Source organism: Callionymus lyra, chromosome 16, assembly GCF_982586985.1.
Source record: "Callionymus lyra chromosome 16, fCalLyr1.hap1.1, whole genome shotgun sequence".
Classification (NCBI taxonomy): Eukaryota; Metazoa; Chordata; class Actinopteri; order Syngnathiformes; family Callionymidae; genus Callionymus; species Callionymus lyra.
In genome coordinates this window covers 14,093,785-14,121,067 of record NC_141833.1, presented here as the reverse complement: position 1 = coordinate 14,121,067, position 27,283 = coordinate 14,093,785, and the positions used below count along the sequence as shown (strand labels likewise).

The 27,283-nt window shown below is 35.5% G+C and overlaps 1 long non-coding RNA gene across 1 annotated transcript in view; it reads left to right on the top strand.

The window, feature by feature from the left end:
• LOC148063828 (uncharacterized) overlaps positions 1-24,800 on the top strand; it is a 47,436-nt gene extending 22,636 nt beyond the window's left edge. Inside the window, exons 2-3 of the long non-coding RNA XR_015713589.1 lie at positions 2,699-2,792; positions 24,723-24,800. This is a non-coding gene — a long non-coding RNA (uncharacterized LOC148063828). The remainder of the gene's footprint in view (positions 1-2,698; positions 2,793-24,722) is intronic.
• The last annotated feature ends 2,483 nt before the right edge of the window (positions 24,801-27,283 follow it).

Genomic DNA, 27,283 nt, shown 5'->3' with positions numbered 1-27,283 from the left:
ATTTAAGTTTGCAGTAAAATATTGCCGTCGCACCATGAACAATAATCCATGCAGTTTAATATGTAAGTCTATACATATTTATTGCGAATATAATGCAGTAACACCTGATTTCCAAGGTAATAAAAATCATCATTCAATTGTTGATGACAAATAGATTTTTTTCGCAAATCTATTTGCATGCAATTGTTGTCTTGTAAAATGTGCTACGAATGAACATGTCTTAATCAATCTTGATAGATGGATAAATAAACTTTATTGATCCGTCTGGAGGTCTCCTTCCGGAAGATGTTTTTCCAGCACACAGCAACACAGACGTCATAAAACAAGAATAAGAACAAAGTGCAATAAAAAAACAAAAAAGACATGGCTTTGTCCTGGACCTCCCAAAGTCCAAGAGGAAGAACAGGAGATTTATATTGACTTTAAGGGAGTCATGAACATCTCTAGAAACATAAGTCATAAGTTGCTATCAGAGAAAGGGATTCTCAGTGTTTCCAGAGTACAAAATAGAATGTTTCCTATTGGATCTTTTCCTAACCAACCATGTCATCATCAAATCAAGTTTGATTGACATATCACTATCCAATCATATAAGAAGGTGGTTGAAACATACTCATCAGAAACCAATGGTAAGGAATTATTTTTTGGGGAACATTGGTGCCATCAATCACTCGGTTCTTTTAATCATCAACTTTTATGACGATTGCCGATAACATTCCTTCTTTGTCAGAGATGTGACGTGTTTTTTTCCCATGATTAATAGTGTTTCATTACGATCTGTATCTTTTTATAATTCCTTCCCACGTTGATTTTTCTATTACGTCGATATCTGCCGTTTGGTCCACGCGTCTCTCGTGATCGTAGAAACTCTGGTTTCTATTTGTTGTTGCAAAAGTTTAAATCAAAAAAGCTTGTAAACCCTGATGACATTTTTCTTTTTCATCTATACTTTTATGTTCAAGTCTCCGCATGACCCGACCCGGCATGTTAGAAAACTGATCAATCCCCTATAGACCCGAACTCGGTTTGGAGTCCGTGGGCAGACGCGGGTTAAAAAACCAAAGGTTGGATGGAGTGTTTGCTTTTTCTGGGCCCCCCGAGGAAATAAGTCAAGTCTTCCTTTATGTCTTGCCTAAGGAGATGGAGGCAAGTTTCTGCCAGAATGTAGTGGAAAACAAGTCTATTTTTTTTTTTCTTCTGAGAAGGAGTAGAAGAAATACAGGAGTTAACCAAAGAAATGTAGAATTAAGGAGTGTTTCTTTAATTGCTGCTACCATAAGCACTTTTTACTTTGACTCTGGTGTCTCTTTTGATAGAACACATCGTCTTTATTATCAGTTATAAACATTATTTAATCCATGCACAAATGCAACAGACTTATAATGCAATCTGCACTGTTATGGACTAGCTAGCTTATAAAATATGTTAGCATTCAGTTTTAATTCACTTTATTTTTCTATAAAAAAAAAAAAAATGGACGAATCACATGCTTGCTTTGAGGCCTTGGCTCCTCCAAAAATTTGAAAAGTCCCCTATAGAAAACATTTGTCAAAACAGGTTGTTGTTACCGGGTGCTATGAGAGACTGCAGTTAATAATGATTATAAAGTTGTTAATTAAATAAATACAAGTTTTAAGTGTATAATTTAGTTATAAAAATGTATAAGAATATTGGTAAATATTACAATACTTTTTGAACTAGGCAAAAGTTATTTTAGTTCTTAATAAAAAAAAAAGACCATAATAGTGTATATTTATAATTAAAATGAAATTTAATCGTGTCATTAAAAGCTAACTTTTAATTCTCCTAAATACATTCAGATTCATTTTTTACATTTTGAGAGCTCCCAAAATGGACCAATCACATGCTTGCTTGAGACCTTGGCTCCTCCAAAAATTTAAGCGAGGTAAGTCCACTATAGAAAACATTTGTCAAAACAGGTTATCGTTACAGGGTGCTATGCCTAACTGCAAGATGAATACAAGTTTTAAGGTTATAAATCAGTTGTAAAAATGTCTCAAAAGAATTGGTAAATATAACAATTATTAATTTTCTTGATAAAAATGACTATAATAGTATATATTTATAATTAAAATGAAATTTAAATATAAATCGTAACGTTAAAAACTAGTTTTTAATTCTCCTAAATACATTCAGAAGCATTTTTACATTTTTGAAAACCCACAAAATGGACATATCACAAGTGTGTGAGCTCGCTTGAGACCTCGGCTCCTCCATATATGTGCCAATGTTAGGACAAGCATAAATAATGAATATAAAAGTAGAATAAAATCAACATAGAATGAATGGTATAATTTAGTAATAAAAAATGTTAGCATAATCTCAACTGTATAATTTAGTAAAATTTGTAACTTCTTTTTTATTTTGATTAACTTTAAGACGTAGGATGTTGATATGTTTAGATTTATAATGGAAATTAAACATATATACGTATTTAAACAGTGTTTTATTTATTTAACAATTGTATAAAAACCATTGCATAAAAAATAGCATAAAAAAATAAATATATTAAATAAATATGAATAAAAACAAAGACAGGAAATATTAAAACCAACATCACAGTGAGAGAAAACTCTCTTCTCTACGCTTGCAAGTGAAAAACCAGCATCATTAAAGTGCCATGTTTCTCCTGCTATTAAAGAAAGAAGGTAACGTGGAGCTTGATTCCTCATCTCAGGTCCTCACATTGCGGTGGAAGCTGTAAATTGGAGCACAAGAGTCTCGGCGGAACCGCCGCTGGAGAGAGACACTCATGAATGCTGCTGCTGCTGGTAAGTTGAAAATTGTTCCCCTCAAGGCATCACTGCCTTCATTCTTGTAATCTTGCTTGTCTTGCGGTCCGGCGCTGGGAAAAAAGTAAATCAAAAAAACGGGCTCACACCATCAGAGGATTGGGGGATTGTCTAGGGGCCGTACAGTTAAAAACGCTCGCAGCACAATAAGGTTTTTATTGGGTTTTCTGATTGCCCGCGAGCTCTGAGTAATGTCTGACGCTCTGGTGTAGGTGGAGGAATCTGCAAAGGCAGAAGCAATTTGACGACTGCGTGGTGATGAGCGGTGTGTCTGGCACTGAGGTCACTTGAGAGAAGGAAATAGAAATATAATTGAGAGGACTTGATCAAGCATTAACAGTGTTTACTTTAGGCGGCTGTGTTGAACACCGGTGTAGGTACAAATTTAGTCCCCCCTACAAATTTAGTCCCCCCACTTCCTACGTGATGACGTCACACACGGCATATGCGAACGTCTCTTTAAAATATTTTTTATGGGTTAAAGAAACATCAACAGAACGTTTACATGATACTTTTTACCTCACATAAAACATTTATATTGACAAGAAGACGATCTTCGTCAACATAATCACTTTCCGTTCGTTCATCTCGACACACGTGACTTTGAGACCAACGGAAGGGTCCGCGCTACATGTGACGAAGCTGCTGATTGACTGAAGCCGTTTTACTAATAATAAATTAAATACATTATACAAATGGAACAAATACAAATAAAATGACTCGTTCAATAAAGTGGGCATATGTACATTTAATAATTGATTTTAAAAAAAATCGAAAAAGTAATTACTGTGCAGTTGTGCCTTATTATTTAGTTTTCGATTTCTTTTAAATCAATTAAATCAATTATTAAATGTACATATGCCCACTTTATTGAACGAGTCATTTTATTTTTATTTGTTCCATTTAAAAAAATCGAAACCTAAATAATTACTGAGGTGTTTATGATCCGAACTACAGACAAGTTATTGAAAGGGGAATATTCTAACATTTTTATTTGAAAAGCGAATTATTTCGGAACTCGAATGATTTTTATTTCATTATACAGTTGTGCTTTATTATTAGTAAAACAGCTTCAGCCAATCAGCGGCTTCGTCACATGTAGCGCGGACCCTTCCGTTGGTCTCAAAGTCACATGATCGTCAGACCAGGAAATGAAAGAACGGAAAGTGATTATGTTGACGAAGATCGTCTTCTTGTCAATATAAATGTTTTATGTGTGGTTAAAAGTATCATGTAAACGTTCTGTTGACGTTTCTTTAACCCATAAAAATATTTTAAAGAGACGTTCGCATATGCCGTGTGTGACGTCATCACGTAGGAAGTGGGGGGTCTAAATTTGTAGGGGGGACTAAATTTGTACCTACACCGGCATGTAGAGTTAAAAATAGATTTATACTTTCACTAGCTATAAATCACAATTTCAATTTTAGCTCTTTCTAATTTTCATTATATTTTTGGTCATGTTTAGTTACACGAGTAAAGCTTGGATTTTATATAGCAGACTTTTGAAGAGGTCAAACCTGGTCAGAAGTCAGAGTGACTCACATCCATTTCGAAGGTTGTCTTATTGTGTCGTGTTTGAGTCCAGAAAAAAAATCTTAAATGTCTCAAAATATTAGTGTAAAAATGACAACAGCATTCCTTGCGTGTAGTTAAATATAAATAAATGAATATTGTAGTATTGTGATAAACATTTTGAGAATAGTTTCAATGATATCATCGCCCCGTTGGATTTTTACTGTTTACAAGTAATTCAGGTATAATTTTGGTCTTTTAATATCTTCAAATATATTTTTTTATTCAGGACTTGTTTGTAAATGTGACTCAAATACATGAAAATAATATAATACATTTTTTTATATGACCTAAAAGTAGAGTAATACAACAAAAAATGTCATTTTCCACAGTTATACATAAGTGAAAAAAAGGTTTATTAATTAAACAGATAATTTAAAAAATAATTTACTTGAACAGGACTCAAGTACTTGCTAAGCTAATAATTAAAATTCCAAAAAGTCCAAAAAAAACCCAGTTAGTTTAAAAACAAAAACATTTTGTTTGTAAAGTTTCTCAATACATTAATTATTTCTAATTATTATGTTTTCTTCGGCCCATTGGATTTTTGACTAGTTTACAAGCAATTCAGGCATAATTTTTCTCTTAAGGTATCTTGAACTCTTTTTTTTTTGTGGTTGAAACTGTCAGCCAGTGAAGAGTTTTAAGGATCGGGGAAATGTGAGTTCTTCTACTAGAGTGGCTCAGAATTCTCGTCATATTTGAGTCCAGAAAAGAGTATTAAGTATCTCAAAATATAAGTGTAAAATGACAACAAAAATATATAAATGACTATTGTAGTATGGTGAGAAACATTTGGAGAATAGTTTCTTAATATTAGAAAATAAATCAGTGAAGAGTTTTAAGGATCGGAGAAATGTGAGTTCTTCTACTAGAGCAGGTCAGAATTCTCGCTGCAGAATTTTGTATCAACTGCAGGCGAGACAGATCCTTATTGTTTGGACATGAAAACAAACTGTTACAATAGTCTAAACAAAAAGACACAAACACATGGATTATAAGCTCCAGATCATGTCGTGACAACATTTTTCTAAGTTTAGAGACTTTTCTCAGTTGAAGGAAACAGTTTCTGGTCAGTTTTCTACAGTGTTGAACAAGAGACATGTCTTTATCAAATACAACACCCAGGTTTCTCAGGCTCAGTTTGACAGGCTGACGACCTAAGTCACCCAAGTACTGACTCAACCCCATCAGGAGTGATAACCAGAGTTTCAGTTTTGTCCACATTTAGCTGCAGTTTGGTTTCACTCAGCCATTGTTTGATTTCTAGCAAACACACTTCACAGACTCACATCACATAGATAGAGACCTACACCGTAACACACCAAGATCTTCCTTCGCGTACACGCACACAACTACTCCAACCCCCGACATAGATACGACGTTATCACTGACGCTTACCCTCACGTGTTCCAGCGTTTGGTGTCTTAACCTGTGACTGCAAAAGTCATTACATTCCTTCTTCAAAGTGACAGAATCCATATCATTTCTTTCCTCTTTTTTTTTAACGACAGTTCACTCCGCTGTAAGTAAAGGTTTCCGAAGGTCTCGCCAACCAGAAGTTCACGCTAATGAATTCCGTCCTCGAGTCTTCTCCGAGCGATGCATAACACATCATAATTTGAAATCCATTTTGGTAAAAGGGTAAAGATGCCTCCCGTATCATTTTATTGCAGTCATCTCCGTTTTTTTTATCGGCGTGTTTACTCGGAGGAAAAAAAGCTCTCAACCTTTCTCCTTACTATAAATAATTCATTTAGGGAATAACAAGGAGGGAAATATATGTTTTTAAGTGGAAGAAGGGTTTTGCGGGGATCAATGAGACGGGAGGGGGACGGACAATAACTCCTGGCGCTCCCCCTTCCACTTCGTCCCCCGTCGGCGAGTGTGGACGGGTGCATTAGGACACAGGTGGGCTGATAGGGATTGAAAGTGACCCTGCAGTGGCGCCGAGCGACCGGGCCGAGCCACTTTGACTCCCCCGGCTCGCTTAATTGCTCAGTGAAACTGGCGGCGGCATCGAGCCGCCCCGACTTTACTGCTCCCCGGAGAGTCCATTACGAGTGCGCTGTCCAACTAATCGCCTCCTTTTTTTTTTTTTTTGTCCCACATCGTCCCCAAACAGTTTGTCCACATGTACTGACAGGCGGATCATGATGATACTTGCGCTATCACCTTCTTTTTTTCTTCTTCTGTCCCCCAAGTCCCCGGTCGCCCTCTTATTTTCCTCGATGCATTATCACTTACAGATGGAGGCGAGCGGTGAAAGGAAATGGCTTTTAATTCATCACAGTCAGAGTTTGTTTCTTTTCGTTTAATATATATATATTTATTTTTTAGCGTTTTGTTGGTTTCAGGAGAGAAAATGACGTTTGTTGCTTCGTGCTGCGACAAGAAAAACAACAAATTAAGATGGAATTTTTTGTATGTATTCATTTTTCGTCTGCTTCCTGTCGTGCCGGGGAAAGATGAGGACACCCTAATAGCTTACTCACTCACTTACTTACACTTACGGGGTGCTTATGCGGAAAAAATAGGCTTTTTGGTTTTATGTCGATTTACAGACTACAATGAAACTGATTTTTTTGGGGGGGGATAATAGTTCATATCCTCTAGAAAAGTGGTCCTCAACGAGTCCATTGTGGTATTTGTTCCCGGGCTGCAGAGAAAAATACATTCAATTATTATATTTTTGTTGGTTCTGTGTTGACTATTACTGTCTGAATTGTGTTTTATTTTGGAAAACAAACCGATTTTCTCATGTAAGAATGTGACTCTTGACATTGTCTCGAGACGCTATTTCGGTTTACTTAAGTTTACTTAAAAATAAGTAAGTAGTGAACATGATTAAACCACAAACTTTACAGGGGTTTGATTAATTGTCAATTTCACCAATTAAACAATACATTTCTATGATATTTTGTGCGATAATTGTCCATAATCTAGTAGAAGAACTCACATTTCTCCGATCCTTAAAACTCTTCACTGGCTTCCAGTTTCTTTCAGGATCAACTTTAAAATTCTGGTTCTTACTTTCAGATCTATTCATGGTCAGACTCCTCCTTCCATCACTGATCTGATCCAGACTTACACCCCAGCTCGGGCTCTGAGGTCTGTGGATCAGAATCTACTTATGGTTCCACGCACACGGTTCAGGACCAGAGGAGAGAAATCTTTTCAGGCTGTTGCTCCTAAGCTTTGGAACAATCTTCCTCTCTCTTTGCGCTTGATGGATCTACTGACTCCTTTAAGAAACATCTTAAGACGTTTCTATTTGTTCAGGCTTTTCCTTGATTTTCTGGAACTCCTGTGTTGTTCTCAGTATTATCTTGATCTTTTAAGTATGTACTTTTTTTTTTTGAGTATTGTTTTGATTGTTTAAGCGCTTTGTGACCCTGGTCTCGAAAAGCGCTATATAAATAAATATTACTTACTTACTTATAATCATAGATCATAACTTGGTGTAAGAATTGATCAATAGCTTCTTAAATTCCTCATCTTTGACAATAACATACACATCATAGGTAAAATATGTTGATTAAATTTTGAATTTCTCTAAAAGTCTGCATTGAAATGTGCCGATATTTCGCGAGATAATAGTCCGTATCCTGCAGAGGAGATCTTGCGTAGTCATAGATAGTAACTTGGTTTAGTTATTGATTTATGGCAACATAATTACATCATTTTTGACAATGATTAATATGTGCTGTAGCTATAATAAGATCATTTAATTGTCAGTTTTTACAAAAGTATTCATGGTAATGTTATGATATTTTGTGGGATAATAGATCATAAGCTCTAGAAGAGATCTAAAGCAGCCATAGACCTTAACTTAGGATAATTATTAAATTATTAATTAGCTTCTTAAATTTGTCATATTCGACAATAACATATATGAGTCATAGCTAAAATATGGTGTTTTAATTGTCAATTTCACTAAACGTCTACATTCCAATATCATTATATCTCATGTTTTATATCCTCTGGAAGGATATCTATTGCAGTCCGTGGTTGTAACTCATGGAAGTTGTTCAGTTATCGCATCTTAAATTTGCTATTTTAAATGATCTGAAACCTAGTGACAAGGTGAACATCTACATTTGTTTTAACCAATCAATGCATATATACAGTATATTAATATCACTTTTTATGAATAAAATAATGAATAATAACAATACCTTAAAATCAAATGGTTGATTTCAGTTAGTACTAAGTACGTCCGTGATATTAAAGGATTACAAGGAAGATTACAAGGCTCTCATAGCCTCTTGTTTGTCCAGATTTTAGACAGTGGAGAACTTTATAAAGTAATAAGTCAGTTGATCTTGGAGAGGAAGACTTCAACATTTGAAACATGTGAGTGAGTCTCAGGTTTTCGTAGATGTTCCCAAGCCAGAGTGGAGGTTGAATTTCATCAAATCTAACCAGTGCATGATGGGATAGAAATAGCTTTTTCACAGGCGGGCCATTTAAATCCGACCCTGTGACATTTTGACATCATCAATGTATCACACAGCAGCACACAGCTTAAGTTTGACAAGTCTTTACGACAATAACGGTTAAAACACAATTACAGTTTTTAACTCTAATGACGACTAAAGGTGAAAGTGTTGCTACACCTGCTGCTTCTCCTTCAATCATGATCGTAGGAGTATTTTGTTTTAAAAAGTTCTTAATGTCGATCATTGAAACGATGATGGAGCGCCAAAGAAAAGGGCGAGAACACAAATATAAGGTTATAGTGAAGCAAAATAAATAATCGACAAGATATTTGTAGATGGATCTGTATTCACGTCACCATTCAGTCCACGATTATCGTTCAAGGACTCGACATCATTTCACTTTTAAATACCACTGTTGGCCAAAGTGTTCCACACATATTATCGTGTCACTTTGAAATAGAGACGATCAATAATGACACTTAATAATGCTTAATATGAATTTTTAATACCAGCTCCTGAGGTAAATTCTAAGGTTTATAATCTTCCTGAACTTACTTACTTTCCTCCTCCTCTCTCTCTCTCTCTACAGAGGTTTTGGGTTATTTGGTTTTTTTTTAATTATTATTTTAATGTGTTTATATAAATGTGTTACATTCATGTCCAAGTATGAGTACACAAAAAAACAAACGATAAAACAAAGACAGTTTTTAAAGTAATATTAATGATTTAATAAATAATTGTTTTTTTAAGACACAAGTATTTGTAAATGTTCTTTTTGGCCTTTTTTTCCCCAAAATATTTTGAATTAAATGTGCTGATGTTTTGTTCCTATTAGTTAGATTTGTAATTTAGATATTGAGCTTCACACAAAACTTGATAATACCACATCATTGGATTCCAACTGGACTTAAAATTCAAAAATATTTTCTTGTTTTTTGTATATTTTTCATAAACCTTTGCAATGCACAAAAATGGCAAAGGTTGTTAGGATGAAGACAATAACAAAGAAATATAGCTGCAGATAGAAATTAACCTTTTTTTTTCCATGGATGACATTTAAAAAAAAAAACATCTGCTTAAAAAACAAACTGTATGTTTTGATTGAGATGACAAAATCTCACAATAATAGTAATTTTCGACCATTTCCCTTCCCATATTTTTTATTATTATTTGTGTGTCTGAATCTCATTAAATGTGATTTTTTTTTTCTTCTTATAAATACAGAAAGAAAACATTTGGGAAAACACTTAAAAAGGCATTTCAGTCAAACAAAAATGAAATAAAGTTTATAAATAAATAGCATCTTAAAATTGAGGACTGATCTTTTTACTTGTTATTTTTTTAATCTGAAATTTTTTTTTAATTTTTTTAATTTTAATTTTTTCAAAATATCTTCCTTTTTCATAAAATTTACTGTCGTTTAATGTTGGTTTGTTACATTTACAGTTAAGATGTTGAGCATTAAACACAACCTGACGATACAAACTTTTTTTTCGGACACCTCTGGAATTCACAAACTGCAATGATAGTTGTTGGGAAGAGACAATAACCAAATAATAATTTTTTCTTCTTTTTTTTTACATTCGCAAAAAACAAAAATTGTGATGGAAAATCGATATTAATGTATAATTATTTACATACTCTCCTACCCAGGTGCAAAACAAATGGACTCAGGGACTCATTCATCCCTCGGGCTATTAAATTGTACAATTCTGAGTTCGGGGGCAGGAGTGGAGTGAAAGTATCTGGATGTTCTGTTCCATGTTAGTCTTTGTATCCTTTGTCTTTGTTGTTTTTCTTTGACCTATGTTCTTTATCTTTATCTTTAGACTTAGATTGTATCATCTTGTTCTTTGTCTTTATCTTTAGACTTAGATTGTGTCATCTTGTTCTTCCTCTTTATGTTCTTCTTATTTTATTTTGTTATGTATTATTTTTTATTGTTTATGAAAAATTGCTGGCTATTGGTAAAAAACAATTTCCCGAAGGAGACCTCCTGAGGGATCAATAACGTTTTACCTTACCTTACCTTACCTTATACTTCGATTCCTCCCTTTTTTTCTAAATATCTGTGGTTTTTGTGTTTTTTTAAAATTTCATTCATTTTCAATCAAAACAAAATTGTAAAGCGCTGCTCAGCGCATACATCGCGTCTGAAAAGCTCTCGACATAAACCTCCTTCTTAAACGTTTCTTTAGGACTCTGTTAAAAAATACCTACGAAGGACTTGACACAGACTTGTCTGAAAAGACTAATCAAAGCAAAACACTCTTCAAAGCTAATCCACACAAAGCTGGTTAAAAAAAAAAATCCCGTTGCTTAATTTGTGAGTGCGTGACACATGAATGAGAGTCGAGGTGAACGGCGGCGGCGTCTTGCGTCGGTACTTATCTATGATTTGTTTAGTGTTTCGATGCCATCTAATGAAAGGAAATGGAAAGACGCGGCGAGAGAAAAAAAAAAACTGCGTCGTTTCGACAGTTCAAATAAAACTGCCAATCACGTTTATTCCTTTTCTAATTGAATGCCCCCCGGAACACTCTCTCCAGGAACCCGATGCTATCTGCTTCGGGAGAGAATCATAAACAAGATAGAGCCGGGCCCGGGTGTAAATATAGCCCATAATTGGAGTGCCCAGATGGAATCAGACGGGTGACCCCGAAGCGGCCCGTCGGGTCCACGTGTACAGATAAGATATTAGAGCGAGGTTTTTTTCGGAGGATGTCGTGCCCGAAATCGTCCGAGTCGTGGTTTCATTCAAACACATCCGGCACTTTTTCCTCGCCCTGTATTGGGAACACGACCTTTAAAACCCCAAAAAAACAAAAGGAGTACCTGAAGGAAAGCGTTGGGTAATAAAGCGGCGAAATGGCCTCAGTTCGGAACGAGCGATAATGGAGCCGACGCTCGTTCACATTGTTCAATGTCAGAGCGATTTTTAATGAAGTGTCAAATGTGTCCCCATTGTCCCCCCCTGTTTATTTATCCACCCGTATATTTATATAAGCCCAGCATTGATCTCGTCCTTCCGCAGTCCTTCAGCGTCTTCTGTGGAGTCCTTGTGGTCCGTGCGATTAAGACATCTGACACATTTGTATTCAACGCTGTATTTATAGATTTGCTTCGACTGAACCGGAGACGCTGATGTTCAAAAAATCTTTTTTTTTAATGATTACATTCAACTTCTTCACACACTAATCTGTGCGAGGCAAACATCAAGGTCCCTCGAGTCGTCAGGATTCTGTTGTGTTTTTTTTGTTCCAGAATACTTATACTACTTAATACTAGTAAATAACATCAGAGTCATTTTCAGTACAAAATACAACAAAATAAATACTTAAAGGGCAACTAATATTAAAACTCTCCTGACTCACTCACCATGTTTTCAACTTATTACTTTATAAAGTTCTCCCCCGTCTGAAATCTCAGCAAACGAGAGGTTACGAGAGCAGAGTCCATTATGACGGAATAATGTCTTCTCCAGCCGGCTGTAATCACGCCCCGCTTTGTTTATACAACGAGTACCATGCGGGTGGAGACGTCCGGGATTGATAACCTGCGGTGACAAAATGTAATGTTTGACCAATCACAGGAGAGTTGGTTTGGTTATGCTAAACAAGCTTTAATCTCCAGAAAAACTGTGTTTTCAGTGGGCGGGGCTTAAGATCACTTTCCAATGTAAATATTTCAATGAAAAGAGAGTTTTGTACAAAACACTAGGTAGAATAGAGGTTCAACATCTATTTAAGACACACATACTATTACGGGTAAACCAACGGCTTTTGTAGTACTTAAGGTTGACTGCAGGGGGAGCAATTTTGTGATTCAAAGTTTAATACTAAATATCAGTTACTTATTGTCAAATGGAGTATAATGTATTATAGCAAAAAATAACTACTATTAAAGAGTAATTTTAGATCCTGATTAAAAAAGATAGTTCAGCATCTTAAATCTTTTTTTTATTATGTCTCTTGGCGTTAGCTCGGGTATGCTAAAGCTAGCGCCAACTCAACTATAATAATAATAATAATAACAATAATAATACAAATATTATGGTGTATAATGTATATAATGTATGTACAACCCTTCGGAGTCAAATGGTGCTTTAAATTTATTTTCATCGTCAGAGATGCTTTTCAAAGTTCTTAAAGTGTAACTTTTTGGGGAATTAAAACAATGATATGGTTCTTTATTCACATGTCGAAAACAACAAAAATACTGGTTGGCTAGTCTTTTATTCAATGTATCACTATGAAGGTAAACAACATCACAGTTTTAGGATTGATTTAGGATCATTCATGATGTAAAATATCTACCGTATTTTCCGGACTATTAATCGCTACAATCGATACAAGCCACAAAATGCATAATAAAGAAGGAAAAAATATATATAAGTCGCACTGGAGTTGAGTTGCATTTTTGGGGGAAATTTACTGTATTTGATAAAATCCAACACCAAGAACAGACATGTTTTAAGGCAATTTAAAATAAAAATAGAATAGAGGCAACAACAGGCTGAATAATTGTACGTTACGTTACAGGACACAACTGAGAACGTGCCTGGTATGTTAACATAACATATTAAGAGTTATTCAGATAACTATAGCATAAATAACATGCTAAGAAGTTTACCAAACCATCCGTGTAACTCCAAATAACTACAATCCAATGAAATCTTCATCCTCGGTTTCACTTTTAAACAACTCCGCTAACTCTGGACGTAGAAGATGCGGCGCTTCCTCTTCTACGTCGAAATTATAAACACAGGCCTAGAGCGCCCTCTTGCGGTTTATGTGAAAAGAACATGTGAAATGATATACCGGTAATAATGTGTTAATAATTTCACACATAAGTCGCTGTAGAGTATAAGTCGCACCCCCGGCCCAACTATGAAAAAAAACTGCGACTTATAGTCTGGAAAATACGGTATATAGAATTACTTTCTAGATCAGGTCGACTGGACTGGGTTTTCGTCTGTGCGGGCGAGTCAGACTTACTATTCTCTGGAACTGATGAAGCCACTTGGATAAGAAACGTCTTCACAGACAAAAACCAGTTGAACTGATTCAATTGACTAGAGATGTCGGATCAGATCCTTACCGAATCGTTTTGTTTTTTAAAATTGTATCGTTCCTGAATCGTTTCGTACCCCTAATATCTAGATACGTATGGAATCGTCTTCTATCAGTTGATGCACGACCCCTTTGAACGTTATCGCCTTTTCGCTTCGTCCGTTTATCGTGGCTCGCCACGCGCGTTTGCTAGCCGGCGTGCTAATGAGCTAACCCTCCGCGAGCGCTGCCGTCCGTCGGTCGGGACGCAAATAGTGAAGGACGCTTTTCCCACGATACTTTCATCACTCACTGTTCGCTTCTCTTTTGTCTGGCCTCTCCTCTCCTCCTACTGTTCCCGCCCACTCCCCTCGTCCTCCGCCGAGCATCAAAGAGAAAACACATGCACGAACTAATCATCATGTGAGGAAGGAAAAAGAAAAAGGAGGATCAGTAATTGATGTGCAAAAGAGAGCCCTCTGGACTCGTAAGTGCCACAACCGAGCATTTATAGGTGTAACTGTGTCAAAGCCTCAAGTAGGAGGTTCAGAGAAAATTGTTCTTGCAGAAGATCAAAACCTTTCCTGTACTACCAGGGGATCCTGCATGTTGCTGCGTATATACAACTGCACCGGTAGATTTATGCTAAATGTTTATGTAGTTAGTGGAGGTAAACTGGTGATGAATATTCAGGCTAATAAGTGCTTAGATGCAAGTGGGCTATCTATGGAAATATTGAATATTGGATTAAATGTTGTATTAAAATAGTCAATATAAATCTAACATATTCAACAGAAGCATTGATTATGTTTTTTTTTTATGTCCTCTTCATGTTTTTTTCTATAATACAATAATATTTGGGATTGTTAAAATCAAGTGAAAAATCCATTGTTGAGAGAAAATTAAGGATCCGTTGAAATACAAGGAGCAGGTTTATTTACTTCAATTGTAAAACAAACATAATAATTTAACACTTAAAGCCTCATAAATGGTCAATTAGTTGAATACTTTAACAACCCCTGGAAAAAAGTGCTAAAAGTGTGGTGTAAACATTTATGTTTAAAGTCAATTTAATATCGAATTAAATAAATCGCAACCTTTTGCGATATGAAAAAATTGTATTTTAAAAAATCAACATTATATCACGAATGATGCGTTCAATGACAATGGGATTGCTGTGGTGTGTTCAAGTACATTATAATTTGAACATATCAGTTCAATATGGGTTTGATTATCTTACTGGTTGCACTTATTTTTCCAAGTTATTTAATTTGTTTAACACTATATTTTATTGTTGGTTTTTTTTCAATGTGGTTGTGTTTGATAATACAATTTTGTTCAGGTTTATAGTTTTTCAGGTTTATTGTTTTTATTTAATAGGTTTATGTGGTTAAATGGGAAAATGACTCGCGCTTTCAAGTTCTTGTGGGGAAAATAAATTATGATTAACTTCAAAAGTAATTAGTACTTGGAGTAACTAAGTTCATTTGAAAGAAGTAACTAGTAATAAAATGAAGTTACTATTTTTAAAGTAAGTTACCCAAATTAGCACAGATTAGCACTAACCACTTAACTTAGCTTAGCATTTGGTAAAATAAGTCTTCTTGCTTAGAATCAGATTACAGTAGCTTTAATTTTAATAGATATTATCAAATATATTGATTATATTCATTGCGATGTATTGATCTGAAGTATCGCGATATATACTTTATAAGGTCGTTACGGTCTTCACTCGTGTGTTTCGTTCGATAAAGACGAATTTAAAAACTAAAGGATTTCAATTGCTAAATAAACTCTAATCAGCTGTAAATCTAAAAGATAAATGCACATAAATAAGTCATGAGTTGAATCTTTCATATCCTCCGAATCAATCTCTCGTCTTCTCACCACATTATTCTACTACATCTGCCACAGACGTACGCAAACGATGGCGGCGTGCGACTAAGTTGTGTCGCGAGAATCGCTAATCATGAATGGAAATGCTGATCAACCACTGTGTCGTGGACCCGAACCTCTCCATATTTCCCGACCCGAGCAAAGCTGTTTCAATGAATACATCTCTCATTAAAGGAGGATGAATATTTCATCAGCGGCAGGATTACTTCAAATGAATAATTGAACTGTGTTATAAGGAGCAGGGATGAGGGGGTCCATGGCACCTTTGTTGCCTCGGCTTTTTAAAGCCACCCACTCATTACGACTCCGCTTTAAGAGGAGGAAAAAACCCAGGATAACCTCCGTGAGAAGGTCCCGGATCAGGGTTGGGCTCTTGTTCTCCGTGAAAATGTCGGGGGTCGCGGGTCAAGCCAGTGACAGTGAAGGAATATTCGCCTCCAATTATCTGTGAAATACACGGCGTAATGAAAACATTTTTCTCATTATTATAACGACTCCTCGGAGTCCCACGTGGACCTTATTCTACCGTAACAATATGCACGCACGGTTATAAATAGATCCTTTCAACCACCGTATGACGAGTCCAGAGACATGAGGGACTTTATTTCAAAGAGGAACTATAGAAGCAAAATGTATTGACATCAAAAGTGTTTCATTATAGTTTTGTTTATTTGTTGTAACTATTTTTTGGTTTGAGGAAGTTTCGCTAATAACATTGAGCTAACAAACACCATTTTTTTGTTTGTTTAAGGAAATGACATCACAGGAGCACTAGAACTAGCTATCTCGATAATTACATTGAGCTAACAAATGGATTTTTTTTGTTTAGGAAGTGACATCACAGGAGCGCTAGAGCTAGCTATCTCGCTAATGACATTTAGCTTACAAACGCCATACTTTGGTTTAAGGCCGTGACATCACAGGAGCACTGGAACTAGCTATCTCGCTAATTACATTAAGCTAACAAACGCCATACTTTGGTTTAAGGCCGTGACATCACAGGAGCACTGGAACTAGCTATCTCGCTAATTACATTAAGCTAAATGCACTTTTATGGTTATTGTTTAAGGAAATGACATCACAGGAGCGCTAGAGCTAGCTATCTCGCTAATTACATTGAGCTAACACACTTTTTTTGGTTTAAGGAAGTGACATCACAGGAGCATTAGAGCTAGCTATCTCGCTAATAACATTGAGCTAACAATTGGAATTATTTTGTTTAAGGAAGTGACATCACAGGAGCGCCGGAATTAGCTATCTCGCTAATTAAGTTAAGCTAACAAACCCCTTTTTTTGGTTTAAGGAAGTGACATCACAGGAGTGCTGGAGCTAGCTATCTTGCTAATTACATTGAGCTAACAAATGGAATTTTTTTGTTTAAGGAAGTGACATCACAGGAGCTTTAGAGCTAGCTATCTCGCTAATTACATTGAGCTAACACACTTTTTTTGGTTTAAGGAAGTGACATCACAGGGGCGCTGGAGCTAGCTATCTCGCTAATTACATTAAGCTTACAAACACCATTTTTTGTTTGTATAAGGAAGTGACATCACAGGAGCGCTGGAGCTAGCTATGTCGCTAATTATATTAAGCTAACAAACGCCATTTTTTGGTTTAAGGAAGTGACATCACAGGAGTGCTGGAGCTAGCTATCTCGCTAATTTCATTAAGCTAACATACGCCATTTTTTGGTTTACGGAAGTGACATCACAGGCGCACTGGAACTAGCTATCTCGCTAATTACATTGAGCTAACAAACACACATTTTTTGGTTTATGAAAATGACATCACAGGAGTGCTGGAGCTAGCTATCTCGCTAATTTCATTAAGCTAACATACGCCATTTTTTGGTTTACGGAAGTGACATAACAGGAGCACTGGAGCTAGCTATCTCTATAATTACATTAAGCTAACAAACACAATTTTTTTTGTTAAAGGAAGTGACATCACAGGAGCACTGGAGTTAGCTATCTCACTAATTACATTGAGCTAACAAACGCTTTTTTTTAAATAATAAAAAGAGTTTTTTCTTAATAAATTACATTATTAAATGTTTTGAAAGCTTCCAGAAAAACACGTCCTATGTTTTTCTCTGGAAACACAAAACGAACACAAAAAAACGAGGGACTATTTGTAATAAAATTAAAAAGAGACTCTGAGAAAATGCTGATATTGACTGGACGGATTGAAGGCTCTCCTCCTGACAGTCATTTCATAGTTCGATGGTGTCAAAACGAAATCCTGCATAAAATATGGAGTCGATTTTTCTTTTTTAACCTTCAGTAATACCAGAAGGAATTGGGATGAGTCCTCCTCGCGCGTCTCAACTCCATCAGAACGGAAGATAAGAGTTTCCTTTCAAGTGTTGAGCTGCGCTGGGTATTAAGTAACATGAGGTCAAAGTCAGTGTTCATGTAAGATTATGGAAATGTCTTTTCTCATCTGCTTCAAGCGCTCGCCGCGCCAGCGACACGTGGATCACAGCGGCCATACACGGAACCCGGCGTCGACGGCGTCTCTCCGTCTTCACTCGCTCTTTTTAAAAAAAAAACTTGCTCTAATTTCTGTGAAATGACTTGTGTGAGCACAAAGGAAATCACTGTAATGTGACTCGTCAGCTGAATCATTGCGGCTTCGACGGACGCCGTGATGTTGGGTTAACACTTTATTTGGGGAACAAACTCCATACGTACGACCTGAACTTGAGCGACTCGTGCTCTTGTGTTTACTGATGAATATTCACTTCCCTGTAAAGGGCAGACAGTGTTTCTGTATCTGCTCGTATGCTGCGGCAGGAAGTAGTAAAAGGTCACGGAAAGATCTTGAGTCATGCAACGTTTCTGTCAAATGCACTTTTCTTTTTTTATTATCATGGATTCAACATACAACCAAATAACTTGTTTAGTTTGTATTTTTATTTATCGTTCAACAATAACATTCTGGAGCGTACTTCGTTTTAATAATTTATATTTATTTAATCTTTATTTAATTTACTTTACATTATTATCAGAATCAGAATCAGAATCCTTTATTTGTCCCGCGAGGGGAAATTCGGTTTAAACAGCAATATACAAAAATAAAAACACCCAGAAATAAAAATAAAATTTAAAAAATCTAAATAGAATAGAATACAAATCTGCCCTATATTATATATATACACTAACATATTTACAAAAATAACAAGAAGAAAAGGAGCTGTTAAATATTATCTGGCTGTGTTCTTGTTGTGGAGTCTGATGGCAGCAGGGAGGAGAAGGACCTGCGGTACCTCTCCCTCACACACCTGGGATGGAGCATCCTATCACTGATGGAGCTCCTCAATGCCCTCAGTGTGTGTTGGAGAGGGTGAGATAAGTTCTTCCTCATGGAGGCCAGCTTGCTCTGTATCCTCCTCCCAGACACTTCCTCCACAGGATCCAGGGGGCGCCCTAGGACGTAACCGGCCTTCTTAATAATGCTGTCCAGTTTAGCCCTATCCTGGACACCAAACGACCTCAACCTCCGGAGCAGGTAGAGTCTACTCCGCCCTTTTTTATAAAGAGCAACAGTGTTATCCACCCAGTCCAGGCAGTTGTTGAGGTGAACACCCAGGAACTTGTAAGACGTGACAATTTCAATGTCCTGTCCCTGGATATTCAGTGGTGAGGGGGAGATGGAGGGACACCGCCGGAAATCCACAATCAACTCCTTAGTTTTGCTGGAGGTGGTTTTCCAGGCACCAGTCAACAAAGTCCTGGACAAGTCCCCGGTACGACCCGTCATCCCCGTCCTTAATGAGGCCGACGATGGCGGAGTCGTCCGAGAACTTTTGCAGGTGACTGGTGGGAGACAGGTGTTGGAAGTCTGCAGTGTACAGTGAAAAAAGGAACGGTGCAACACTGTTCCCTGGGGGACCCCTACACTGCACAGTACAGTCCTCGAAACACCATCCCGGGTCCTCACGAACTGTGGACGGTTGGTGAGGTAGTCCACAATCCAGTCCGTGAGGTGAGTGTCCGTTCCAGACAGCTCCAGCTTGTCCCTCAGGATATCTGACCAGATGGTATTGAAAGCACTGCTTAGATCCAGGAAAAGGATCTATGATCAATAATATCTGTCGGTGCAGTAATAATTCATTAAAGTAATAGTATTATATATTTTACTTTCTTTTGGGTTTAATTCCAGTGTTTTTATTATAATTGGTTTAACACAAATCTAATTTAATTTTTATCAAAGTCGTATATTCAATTCAGGGTTAGTTATGTTAAATATATAACTTTAATAAACCATTTAATTCAGAAAAGACGAATCTTCCCAATAGAGTGTAAAACAATATTAATCTAAAACAAATTACTCGCCTTTTTTTATTCTTTGCACTTGAGTTGTATAATTATTATTTTAATTCCAATGCAATGGATGCATTAGGTTTTCACCTGCAGAAAAATTTTGTAATCGTGTGTATGAGTTTTTTGTTTTTCTTTTCAGATTTGCGTGCAATATTTTTGGAGAATTTTTTAGTGTTTTATGGGGTTTTTTTCACCCCAGATTTTCGTGCAATTTTTGGGGTATGATTTTATTTTAATTACATTTTTCTTTGCTTTATGGTCATTTTTTCGTGCAATTTTTTTGGGGAGATGATTTTGTTTTAATTAAATTTTTTGGTGTTTTATGGTAATTTATTTCCAGATCTTCGTGCAATTTTTTGGGGTACATTTCATTTTATGACATATTTTTGTGTTTTATGGTAGATTTTTCCCCTCGAATTTCCTGCAATTTTCAGTGGGATGATGTTATTCTATATATATTCATATATTTAGTAATATTCCTGAGTTTAATGCAATTTTTTTTTCTGATCTTGTGCAGTATATACTTTTTTGAGTATTGTTTTGATTGTTAAAGCGCTTTGTGACCCTGAGTCTGGAAAAGCGCTATATAAATAAATATTACTTACTTAATTACTTACTTACCTTTTTATGTCTTCCCTTTTTTTTTAAAATGTAATATATTTTTTAATTATCTCTTCTGTTCGTTCCAAGCACCTCGGAAGTCGGAACTTGAAGATGGGAAGCTTCGGAAACACAAGGTTATTTATTTATTTATTTTTCTAACAATTTTTTTTCTCTTAATTGTAGTTTCCGTAATGGACTTTGACATGAATCCGATTAACTTCAATCTTGACCATCGTTTAACTCGTTTTTTATCAAGATGGAGTAAAAAAAATTTACGATCGCCTTTAAAAAAAAAAAAACCTGTCAATTCCCGTCGTCCGTGTTAACGACGACGAGATCAAGATATTCAGCCCCGGGTTTTTGGCGATGGTTTCTGGGAACGTTCTTTTGAGCAGCACATGTCGTCGTCTCTGCCTCCTGGTACCGAGCGCCTGATAACGTCTTTACCTCCCCGGGCTTCGCTCTATCGCTCCGTCCTCCGCCGCGAGATCCACTGAATGACAAACTGTACTGTTCTCTGCGGATCAATGGCTCATAAGTTTAAACCAATTTCCTTTACAAACGGCACTCTGGGAAATAAACAGACGCTCTGCCGCGGGAGCCCGGCGCCGGGTGTGAGCCGCGACGGCCCATTATTCATTTTAACGTCGCCGAAACTTGGATACATCGGGTGGATGTGTCAGACTTAAGAGATGAGGTTACAAACTCCACGTCGGGAAGTAAAACGGTAAAAATGATGGAGCAGACGTCAGCGGGAAACAGTACTTGAACGCCTCGCGTACTCTGTGTTTAACCTTCCTTCGTTAGAAATACTCTAACGTGACCTTTATTGTTGCGTATTTCATCAATTTTTATCAAGTGACTCGTGTTTTTTAAGCACAATATTGACCTCTAGCCCAGGGGTGGGCAATTAAAATTCTTCAAGGGCCACATTCAATTCTGAGGATGTTGTTAGGGGCCGTCAAGCAAAAAGGAAGATGAAAAAAATCCCTAAAAAAAAAAAAGGCATTAGGCGGTGACATTTTTTGAGCTAAATAAGCTGCAATTTTAGTCTTTTTTTAAAAAAAACATTTCTTCAATTAACATAAAACAAATATTTTGAGGGATTAATATATACACAAAAAATTACACACAAAAAGGAGGGAAGTATTATGTGAAAATGTCAATTAATTATAAATTCAAAATACATTTTTTTAATGCATTATAACCATTTATACATGATCATACTTTGACATTACGAGGGCCGCATAAATAAAGTCAAAGGGCCTCATGTGGCCCCCGGGCTGCACTTTGCCCGGGTCTGCTCTAGCCTGAATTACTTGTAGTCCAACTATTCTCCACGACCTTGAGAACTACAGTGTTAACTTGAATCAACGGCATCGTTCAGTGGACGTTTGCTGCTCATTATAACTAAATAAAACATGTTGTAATAATACTTTGGATGAAGCTCAACAGCTGTCGACTCTATAGCTCGTCATTGTTGTCGTTGTGAAGCATCAACGCGTGACCAATAATTACCAAAATTGAATTCAACATGAAATCAGTTGGTCAAGGTTGTGTTATATTTTATATTTTACTTCTTTTCACTAGTTTGGAAGTTTACCAAAAAGAAATGTATCATGATGTGACTAAGACAAACGTCTTGAAGGGTAAACAATGATGCTTAATAGATGTAAATCTTCTTAAAGTCAAAAATCTACACAAATAACTTATTCTACTCTTTTGCTTCCCTGTAACATATGGTGCAATATGTAATATTTTGAGACTTTTTTTAAATTATTTTTTACTTTCTGTAATGATTGATTCATGTGGATGTTTTTCATTTGTTTTTTTAAACAATTCTCTTCATTATGAAACTTTCTATGAGATGATTTTTGGACACTACCAGGAAACACAAAACACAAGAGCCTTGATCTTGTTTTTTTAATTAAAAAATGTCAAAAATGGTGACACTACAACTTTGCACTTTTTTAACACAATGGGTAGAAACATTTTTGTCAATGTCAAAGTTAGCTAGAAAACATTTTGACTTGTTTCAGTGACGACTCCCCGTCTTGTCGACCAAGGATTGGGATGATTTTTGAGTGTAATTTTTGCCTGTTTGGAGTTAACTCTAGACAAAATTCTATGTCCATATGATGGCCCCAAATTAGGCTCTTTTTCCCCCAAAAAAATCACCCAGATCCATCTATAGACAAACTTAAAATATACTTATTTAATTGCTTTTTATAAAAATTCATGTCAAGGATTTAGTAAAAGAGGGACGTAACAGTATGAAGTAGAGCTTGAGTGATATACTAATCGCATATACTCTGCTCATGATACGATATCTTCCGATAGACTTGCAAATTGTGGGATTTTAGACAACACTGAAATTTAGTTACATATTTAGCTTATTCCACTCTCTTTTGGTTGTATTAATGGAACTGAAAGCCCAAAATATTTCGACTGTATCCTCTCGTCCTCAGCCATTGCCAGGATCTCGCAGGATTTAATTGTTCTGTCGACTGCAGGCGAGTTTAATCGCTACACCATAATGAAGAAACACAGTGAATTTTAATTGTTAATGTAAACAAACAAAATAATTTGTTTTATACTCTTTATTGAAAAATAAATCATAAAGGAACTATGATAAAAAAAATATATGCATACGTTGACGTTTAATATCAAAACAGTAAGTTGAAATAAATAGCAATAAATATCAGTTTATTGAATTTTGTCTTTTTGGACGAAGATCGCCGTGAGCGTCGTATGGACGTTCCGCCTCCAAAAATACACAGATTACTCTGAAAATAATCCCGATCCTTTGTCGACATGAGGGCTAGTAAAAATGTACTTGTTTTCTGAACCTTAAAATTCTTTTTACTATTCTTTTGTCAGAGCTCCGTTTAGGGCGTCACGATATATTGAAAAAATATCAATACCGCGATATTGGCATGTGCGATATGCAAATTAAAAAAATGTGCGATAATTTATAATTTTTTAACTGTACAAATCAAGCATTTCTTAAATGCGCACTTTGACCAATCAGTGTCACGTTCTGTAAAGTTTACATTTTACATTGTACTTCTATGTCTTGTTGTTTACGTCTCCGTCTGTCTGTGAGCTGTGCGGCGCAGCTTGCTAGGCTCGGTTGCTCCACGGTATATACACGGAAGTAACACTAATTTATGAGCGCTACTTTAACGCGAGTGATCCAGTCATTCATCTCTTTAAACCCCCTTTTGCTAAAGCAACATATTGTCAGTACTTTTCATCTCGTCTCAGTTGTTTCCAGCGTTTTTTAAGATTGCGAAACTTCCAAACAAGTGTAAACCCTTTCAGCCGTCGTGAGCTAATTTGTTAGCGTGAGGTTATTTATAAAGTGTTACAAGAAGGTGGGATTTTTTTTTGATTTGGTGATATCCCGACGCGCCGGCGGCTCCTCTCTGATGTCGCTCAGTTTCGCGGGAAACTGATGATAGTCCCGCGAAACTGAGCCTTATAAGTGATATTTTTCTCCGATCATGTTGGCGCCGAACACAGAAATAAACGAACCTCCCTTACAGTACTCGCTCCTTCACGCAGCTACATTTTTAGGTGAAAGGAAAAAATATCGCATTAATATCGATATCGTAATTAAAGTCAACAATATGGAATATCGCACATATTTCTAATATCGTGCAACCCTAGCTCCGATCTTTTATTGAATTCTGCTTCATTTCAGTTGCACCATTATCTCCTCTTCAGCGAAAAGTTTTTCGCGCTCGTAATTGCAGCTAGCCCTCGGGGTTTTCTGGACGTTAGCGAACAGAAACATTACAACAACACAAAAAAACAAGTGAAACCAGTTGAATATTTGATGAGGTGAGAGTGAACTAGTTGAAGGTATTCAGGAAGTCATTAGCCAGATTAGTCCGGAGCGGCTAATATCCGAAAGACGCCGAGACGATAAGGAAGCGAAATGCTTTTTTTACTGGATTTTAATACGGCTTCTTGAAGTGCAACAATAACGCCGTGTTTTTTTTTTGTAAACAGATCAGGTGGAGCCTCGGGTGAAGCTGCAGTCGCTTTGCATTGAAAGGGAATAAAACCTCCACAAAAGTCTCTGATAAAGTAAGTCTTTTTTTTCGGATCCACTGTGTGTAGGCTGCGTCGCCCCCGGGGTTCCTTGTTTCTATCGCCGCCACAATTGAGTTTCTTTTCTGGTCGTAGCACCGATGAACAGATGGTGAAAACAGGAAGGATTCCTGTTGCAAATATTGAAAAGTAAATCAGCGTTTCTTGATTTGATTTCAAAGGTTAGTTTTCAGATGCGTCGGTGGCTAAATGAACTCAACGGGACGGTAATTGGAAAAATGGCGGCTCAAGCTAATTTTAGACGAAAAACAATAAGTTTAAAAAAAACGTGTCGATGTTTTAGATGCTGGAACCATGAGTTCAGTGTTGATGAAACGTTTCTGACGAAGAGAGGAAAACGACAAATCCATCAAGCCAGTGTGTGAGATCAGCTGTAATGAAGCACAGACGGCAATTGAAGTTTTCGCCTCAGATTTTTTGGAAATATTTTGACTCCCGTCTCCAACAAATCATGGCTTTGTTTGTTGGAATTCCGGGGTTTGGAAATGGTTACAGTCGACATGTTTGTTTGTTTTCTATTGCTACTCACAGAGAGAGCAGATTTTGAGATGCGGAGCCAAGACTCTCCAAACAAGTGTGTTTATCTCTCCCAGTATTTATGCCACACCTCCCATAATGCACTGCAACGTTCTCAGTTGTATCGTTGTTCATGAAGGTTATACTAAACACCTTCAATGTATTTCACTTGTATTTTTCACTTTGATCTTCAGATCAGTTTACAGTATATTTGTAAGATTTATTCAATCGTACACTTTGAATCATCCATCATTTTTGTTTTGTATACATCGTAACATTCTTAACTACATTAAACCATTTATGAACGACAATTAAACTGTGATCAAACTTTTACAACTGTAATGAGACAATTTTCAACTATAATCGAAACATTTTCAACTAAAATCAAACCATTTTCAATTTAAATCAGACATTTTCTACTATATATGAACCTTTCTTAAATATAATTATTCAATTTTCAACTGTAATCAAACATTTTTCAACTTAAACCAAACAATTTTCAACCGAAATCAAACAATTTTAAACTGTAATCAAACAATTTTCAACTTAAACCAAACTATTTTCAACCGAAATCAAACAATTTTAAACTGTAATCAAACAATTTTAAAATTAAACCAAACAATTTTCAACTTAAACAAAACTATTTTTAACCGAAATCAAACAATTTTCAACTTAAACCAAACAATTTTCAACCGAAATCAAACAATTTTCAAATGTAATCAAACCATTTTCTACTTAAACTAAACAATTTTCAACAATTTTCAACTATAATCAAACAATTTTCAACTATAATCAAACCATTTTCAACTATAATCAAACAATTTTCAACTATAATCAAACCATTTTCAACTATAATCAAACAATTTTCAACTATAATCAAACCATTTTCAACTATAATCAAACAATTTTCAACTATAATCAAACCATTTTCAACTATAATCAAACTATTTTCGACTATAATCAAACAATTTTCAACTATAATCAAACCATTTTCAACTATAATCAAACAATTTTCAACTATAATCAAACCATTTTCAACTATAATCAAACCATTTTCAACTATAATCAAACTATTTTCGACTATAATAAAACCATTTTCAACTATAATCAAACAATTTCAACTAAAATCAAACCATTTTCAACTATAATCAAACTATTTTCAACTATAATCAAACCATTTTCAACTATAATCAAACTATTTTCAACTATAATCAAACAATTTTCAACTATAATCAAACCATTTTCAACTATAATCAAACTATTTTCAACTATAATCAAACCATTTTCAACTATAATCAAACTATTTTCAACTATAATCAAACCATTTTCAACTATAATCAAACCATTTTCAAAAATAATTAAACTATTTTCAACCGAAACCAAACAATTTAAACTGTAATCAAACAATTTTCAAATTAAACTGAAGAATTTTCAACTATAATTCAACTATTTTTAACTATAATCAAACAAATTTAAACTGTAATCAAACAATTTTCAACTATAATCAAACCATTTTCAACTAAAATCAAACCATTTTCAACTATAATCAAACAATTTTCAACTATAATCAAACCATTTTCAACTATAATCAAACAATTTTCAACTATAATCAAACAATTTTCAACTATAATCAAACCATTTTCAACTATAATCAAACTATTTTCAACTAAAATCAAACCATTTTCAACTATAATCAAACTATTTTCAACTAAAATCAAACCATTTTCAACTATAATCAAACTATTTTAAACTAAAATCAAACCATTTTCAACTATAATCAAACCATTTTCAACTATAATCAAAGTATTTTCAACTAAAATCAAACCATTTTCAACTATAATCAAACTATTTTAAACTAAAATCAAACCATTTTCAACTATAATCAAACCATTTTCAACTATAATCAAAGTATTTTCAACTAAAATCAAACCATTTTCAACTAT